Source organism: Colias eurytheme, chromosome 10 (assembly GCF_061535395.1).
Source record: "Colias eurytheme isolate Ceu_HAF_F1 chromosome 10, ilColEury1 Martin Lab GWU primary, whole genome shotgun sequence".
Lineage (NCBI taxonomy): Eukaryota > Metazoa > Arthropoda > Insecta > Lepidoptera > Pieridae > Colias > Colias eurytheme.
This window is the reverse complement of record NC_142989.1, coordinates 1,848,689-1,856,359: the sequence shown is the minus strand read 5'-3', so window position 1 is coordinate 1,856,359 and position 7,671 is coordinate 1,848,689. Positions and strand designations below refer to the sequence as shown.

The 7,671-nt window shown below is 33.0% G+C and overlaps 1 long non-coding RNA gene across 1 annotated transcript; it reads right to left on the bottom strand.

The window, feature by feature from the left end:
• Positions 1–429: 429 nt before the first annotated feature.
• On the bottom strand, positions 430–1,157 carry LOC149905018 (uncharacterized). The gene is made up of 2 exons (XR_016457190.1): positions 918–1,157; positions 430–614 (listed from the first exon to the last, which is right to left on the bottom strand). It is a non-coding gene; the product is annotated as an uncharacterized LOC149905018 (long non-coding RNA).
• Between the last annotated feature and the right edge of the window lie 6,514 nt (positions 1,158–7,671).

Genomic DNA, 7,671 nt, shown 5'->3' with positions numbered 1-7,671 from the left:
TTCAGCATTTCAATATGTACCCTAACGCACCATGTTACGGTTTATTTTAGTATAACATCTCTAGGTATATTAGCTGTTTTGTTTCTCATTGCACAGAAATTCCAAATTCGAAAAACATTCAGCTACTCCACAACAGAGGGCGTTAGTTTTCGATAGATATAACTTTGAACCTCAACACATAGAGATAAGGTTGAAATTTGTGTCACTCAACATTAATGACATTAACTTGATATTTATCTGATGCTATGCCCTGAGGGATGTCAGCCTTGTTATCGATATCGAGATATCGATAATTCACAAATAAATATTTTTTGTGTATTTTTTTTTCTTTCTATTATACGAGTATAGTATAATGTGTCACATTTTGGAGTATGTTTATTACTACTAAGTACGTCTTTTTATATTATTATTATTAAATAAAAAACGGAATAGAATAGTATTAATCTATATTTACAAAATACAAACAGAAAATATGCATTATTTTAAATCTTGGAACTGCCGTAGGTTTGCTGTATCGATGGCCTTTGTTAGACTGCTTAGTGCTGTTCGGCATTCAGTTAACTCGTCACGTTGCATTTATCCATTTCTCTTTTAAATTAGCCTCTTTGGGAAATCTGTAAATAAATTGGACTAATGAAAGCTAAGGAAAAATAAAATAAAATTTAATATTTATAATGTTTGTCTTTTCTAAAGTATCGATACTGTCGATATGCGCCACAAGCATCACTAAAGCTACATTCGTTTGTTTATTGCAATAATATTCCAGAAATTATTGTTTGCTGTTCAATCTATAATAGTACTAATTTCTTACGGATTAAGGTTCATTTTGACTAGATATTTGTATACAATTTTGACAAATTACAAGCGAAGATATAACATAAAATATTATATGTAAAATAAATAAAAATAAGACTTACCGATGGTATGAAATGCCTCCATTGCTGATATTATTTCGTCTGCTATCATTTTTGCACTCTTATACCGAACAACACGTCCTAATTAATGAATAAATACGGAAAAAAGGTTTGACAGCTGACAACCGACTCGAATATTTTTCTGCGCACAACTGAGAGCAAGTTAGGTGATCTTACCTTACAAGTGACACGTGGGCCACGCCCACATCACACTTCTATCTACTTTACTGTTCTGTGTATATACCTATATCACCTAACCAGCCAGTACAGTAAGGAGTTCACATATAACATATTAGATATTATTTTTAACACCCCCACTATATCTAACAATGTTATATTGATAAGTGTATGTAAATATGCTGAACCCCCAGTTGTAATTGTAATCTTCACATCGCCAGAACATAAAACTGACAACTTTTCGCTGTTTGCAACGATAATTTCCTGTTTCTGATCATAAGACGCATTCATAACCCAACTTTCATTTGCCGTAAGGTGTACACTGGCTCCAGAGTCAATATAAACGTAGTGATTATATCCTCGTTGGTCAATATACCATGCATTTTTATTGAAATTCCCGCTTAGGAACACAGCACTAAAAGCATTAGACTGCATTCGGGGTTTTTCTTTGGAGTTCGACGCGTTTTCGTTATTTGTACATTGATTTCGATAGTGTTCTTTTTGTTTACATCGGTAACATGTCACTGTCTTCACCTTGACGTTTGATTTTGACGGATCGACAATGTTACCAACATTGACATTTTTTCTTGACGCCATTTTATTTTTCATGTACTTCGAACGAGCTGCGAATGCTCCGCCAACTTCATCATGTTCCTCTATGGTTGACTCCATGTCTAACAATTTCGACTTTATAGAATCAGCCGTTATGTTAATGCCTGAATGCTCTATTGCCATGATCATCGGTGAAAACCACTCTGGTAATCCTGCTAATAACAATGAGCCTGTCCACTGGTCATTTATTTCAAAACCTGTGCCACATAATTTTTGAGCCGTGTCAATTATTTGAGTCACATAGGACGTCATTGAACTGCAGTTTTCCAGTCTTATCGAAATTAGATTCCGTAACAGATTTATCCTTCTTGAAAAAAACGTTGTCATCGAATAACTGTTGTAATTTTTCCCAGAGTTCTTTTGATGTTCTTACACTTTTTACATGTACAAACAAAGACGGATCGATTGTCATAATCAGCTTTGCCCGGGTTTTTTCGTCATCTGCAGCTCCTACGCTCGCTCCTTCTGGCTTTACACAATGTTTCATGCCCTCAAGGATTAGGAAATTCTCTGCCGCGAAGCACCACTCGCTGTAATTTTCCCGTCCACGTAATTTAGGTACATTTATCAAGTAGTTGGCCGCCATCGTAATTCCAAATAAAAATTTTATTTCACGAATATCCAACAACACAATGAAAAAACGTGTTGAAAAAAGCTTTTTAACACTCGTACCAAAACGAAATTCTTGTTAAAAAATCTGCTTTTTTACTGATTCTCTGGGCCCATAACCTATAATAAAACAACAGAATGAAGTGCAGAACAGAACTGACATGTTTTATTATTTGAAACATATATATATACCTATATCACCTAACCAGCCAGTACAGTAAGGAGTTCACATATAACATATTAGATATTATTTTTAACAATATCAAAATATAATAGTCGTCAACAGGTATTCGAAAATTTATTGTTCAAATTTTTTGTTAAAATTTTAACTAAAAATTTTAAACTAACTTTACTCAAAAAAAAATCGTTCATTCCGAAGCAATTTCCGAGAATCCAAACATATAAATATAAATAATAAAACCACAAACATATTTCACCCATTAATAGCTAATTAAATAAAATTAAAAGCGCCTATCTGAATAACATTTTCTCCGTATTTGTTTATTATTATTTGACTATCGTTTTATATCGTAATTATTTATTTGCATTTGAGCAAATGGAACAATAAATATAAATTGTTGGAATTGTGTAATACATTGTATAGATTATTATTATAAGTTCAATTTCTAATAGACAAATCAAGTTTGAGATCTTAGGTATTTCAATTAACAATAAAGCACCCCATAATCTGCAGTATAGCAGTTAATAATAATTTTTGCTAAGTGGAAATAATACTGCTATGATAGCAGTATTATTTCCACTTTAGAAAAATGATGGCGCTAGACGACCTATACATAATATTATAATAGCTGTCATTACTCCACTCCGGAAATAATACTGCTTTAAGACATCATGGTATGGGTCAGGCAGCTATAGGACTGACAGCTTAAAATGGTTTCTGGCATAGCCAACACTAACACCTTGATTCAGTGATTCAAATGTTTAATCTTTCAATAACATATTATAGTAATGATAAACCTTGATTCAAGTCGAACATAACCACATAACAACCAACGCGACAGTCGAAACTGCAACCCTGTTCTGAAACGTAGCTGCCTTAATAAAAAAACTAAGCACTGAAATCGGAAGAGCATATCAATTTAAGAATGAAAGAATCGTAATTGTAATAGTACAATGAATCGCAGTATCCGAGTACAGAGTAGTGCTCTCTGTACAAGTGGGCACCGTGAGTTGTCTAATTAACGAGAGCGGCTTATGTTGTTCTATCTTCCGTTTTTGGGGTCGTAGTTTTCTGAGTATGATACGGGCTATATTCTGTAAAGCGGATTCTATGTTCTTTTTTTAATGCAATTTTGTTATTGCGGGGTTATCTATACTAATATTATAAAGCTGAAGAGTTTGTTTGTTTGAACGCGCTAATCTTAGGAACTACTGGTCCTATTTGAAAAATTATTTCGGTGTTAAATAGCCCATTTATCGAGGAAGGCTATAGGCTGTATATCATCACGCTATGACCAACAGGAGCGGAGCACTGCGGGTAAAACCGCGGAAAACGACTAGTATAGTTATATGGGTAAAGTTAAGATTTAAATTTAATTTTAGGACAATATAATATAGGCTTATAAAATGTGTCTTTATGCAAAGTCTAATTTTAATTACTATTTAAATTTATAAAGTATATAATAGCATTACAATGGAGTAAATGTTTTACTTCGGTCGTCCTTTAAGATATTATAATAAAGATACACCCTAATCGTACGTACAATAAATATAGTTTTTTTTTTCCAGAATAGCAATTCTTAAAATATATTCTATAACTTACTAGCCGTCCGCCCCGGTTTCGCCCGTGGTACATGTTTACGTTTTCTCTACATAAAAACCATCCTCGTACTTCAAGGAATATAATAAAAAAAGAATTATCGAAATCGGTTCAGCCGTTCTCGAGTTATGCGCTTACCAACACATTTTGCGATTCATTTTTATATATAAGACTAGCGGTCCGCCCCGGCTTCGCCCGTGGTACATATTTACGTTTTCTCTACATAAAAACCACCCTCGTACTTCAAGGAATATAATAAAAAAAGAATTATCGAAATCGGTTCAGCCGTTCTCGAGTTATGCGCTTACCAACACATTTTGCGATTCATTTTTATATATAAGACTAGCGGTCCGCCCCGGCTTCGCCCGTGGTACATGTTTACGTTTTCTCTACATAAGAACCATCCTCGTACTTCAAGGAATATAATAAAAAAAGAATTATCGAAATCGGTTCAGCCGTTCTCGAGTTATGCGCTTACCAACACATTTTGCGATTCATTTTTATATATAAGAAGAAGATAAGATTAATATCTATTTTATACTGCTAAATTCTTTTAACAAGCTAAATATAGCGATAAAACAAATAGATGGTCCATTATTTACAATAACTTTTTATTACTGAAATTACACAAAAAATCACTAACAACTCTACGTTTTATTAATAATGAACTATGAATGAAACTGGATCAGAATACAAAATGCTATTTAAGGCAACAGACAAATAATTCACTACACGCTTTTAAGCACTAAATAAAGAACTTTTACACTAGCGATTTATATTGCACTCATTAATACGTGAAATAAAAACATAATAATTTGGAAAATCCAAAAGTGCACGCCTCATAATTTTTTTTTTAATAAATATTTATTAATTATTATTTTTGTTTATTTAATAACAATTAAACCACATCGAATCAGACCCTGAAAAATGAAAGGGTTCTATTCCTGAGCATACTCAAGCGTAAGAGAAAAAAAAAAGACTCTATTAGTAAAGTATTTCGGTCGCTATCGTGTTAACAAGAAAAAGGATCCGCACATACAGACACACGGACGTCCAAGACAGAACTTTTTTAAACTGTTTTTTAACTAGTTTAAATAACAAAAATGACATCAAAAATATCATGAACGTTAAAAATAGTGTTTTTTCTTAATATGTGTGTGTATGTATTATCTTACAAGTGCAATGTATGATACATAAAGACATTTTAAGTTTGAAAAATCAGATGTTTTGCGCGAAGTGACAGTAGTACCCACCTCAACGCTTCGCTTATGAGGCGTGCAAAAGTAACGTATCTAACCACGGTACAAGAATAACCGATGTTTTGATTTTGAACCTTTTCCTTTGTTTAGATACCTTTGTTACGAGCTTTGCAGGATTATTTTCATCGATATTTTAATTAATACGTATTGTTTCAAAAACAACATATATTTTATAAAGAGGCGTGAGATATGATCCCATATTGTAAACAATACTTACAGTAAACGCTGACGTGCTTGTTAGGATAAAAATCTTTAACTACAAAACTTGGCATAGGACAAAATCATTTCTATACAACTAGAAATCTCTACAAAATTATGCTGCATAAATTTTAAATTTTCAGTTACTTTAAAAAGTTTCCTGGTTCCTTTTAGACATCGTAGTTAAACATAAATGTATTTATGAATTTTCAGATTAAATAGGACTCTAATAGCAGAAAAAGAAAATTCAATCGACTTTTATATAGTACAATTATAATTAAATTATTCTCTAAGTTTATACGACTGCGCTAGTGCAAAACCCGTCTAAGAATATATCTAATTTAGCAAATAAAGTCATCGACTACGCCCAAAAAGCAGACTTAAAACATTCCTAATTCAAGCATCCTTAACCTAAGTAGTTTTCCTGATACGGTTTTAAGTTTGTTGAATACTTAATGCTCAAGCTGTACTTAGCGCTTTCCGATGACCATATTAGATAAGACGGAACTGCTTTTTAACCGACATTGTAAAAAGAAACGATGGTTTTCATCGTAAGTGTAGTTTTGAAGTGAAACTTCTTCACGTCATGTCAATACCTTCACGTCATGGAGTAAGGCGACGATTTTGGTAAATTTGAATCTTGCCAAAGAAGTTTCACTTCTGACACGTGCGCTCAGCGCACAGGATCTTTTCTTATAACACGTTCTTAGTGATTATAGGCTTCACTTGATACCGTAGCTTGCTCTACCAAAAATAGCACTACCAACAAGTCTATATAGAAACAAGGTTTCTTCACAAAAACGTGTTTAAATATAAAAACTTATTTGGCTTAGCAACCCCGTGTTAGCACCGAGTTTGTGCCATTCACCTAGAAGCGCGAAGTTTGCAAATTGACAGCTCCAACGTAATTCGGGCAAATCAGTTTCTGTGACGTCACTCCATTGATACGGGGGATTATTTCATTACTAGCTGTACGCCCGGCTTCTGGCGGGTTGATGATATAAGTCCTATTTGTTTTCCAAATTCGCTTTTATTTTCAAAACAGAAAAATGTTATATAGATTGTATTGAGTTAATAAGCATAGTTATATTCAGAGGCAGTTAAAAATAAGGAGCTTGAGCCAATTATATTCTTATTGGTACAATATACTTTTACTGCAACTTTATCAATTAATTCCTTGTGACCGAAATTCTCATTCTATCAACTCACGTCCACAGGTATTGACCATACGAAAATGCATTCGACAAATCGGTATTTATGTTACAAAATGTTAATCATCATGATACATAAACTTTGATTATGGCTTCGGAAAATATTATCTTGCTTAGGTATATTTAAGAAGCAGGTTCTGACTGTGACTGAACAGTTATATTATATAGAGATATTTACTATGTAATAATATAGGATACTAGCGGAACGCCCCGGCTTCGCTCGTGGTACATGTTTATGTTGTCTCTACATAAGAACCATCCTAGTACTTCAAGGAATACAATAAAAAAATAATTATCGAAATCGGTCCACCCGTTCACACGTGATGCCGTGACAACGCGAAACGGGTTTCATTTTTATATATAGGTATAGAATAAATTATAATATGTTCCTATTGAAATATTGAGGCGGTTTACTTACAAAATAAAAGTAGGTCGAAACGACAAAAATTACACTCTGATTTTCTAATATTACAATTACTTAACTTGGATAATAATTTGAACTTGCATTGCTTAAAATGGAAGCAAACTTGGCACATGCTCAATATTAATATAAAATGCAAATAAAGAGCGCTGATTTGAGACCCTGGTTGTATTATTTATACCTTAACGCTTTAGGTTAAAATAGAATACAAAACCTACTGCTTTCGTAATGAATATTGAACCCGGTGAAATAGATCGGATCACTATCAATACAAATTACAACAGCGTTATACGATATTCCCTATAAAAATGCAATCCGATTTACAGCATAAGAAAGGTAAAGAAAATTAATTAGATTTCTTTAATTCTTAGAACCCACATTTGTTTAAGTACACGAAGCTGTACTAGATTTTTATTCTAACTAACTTCGAAGCTTTGATCCAGTTTACAAACACAATTAAAACGGTTATTAATCACGTTCAGTGTGAATG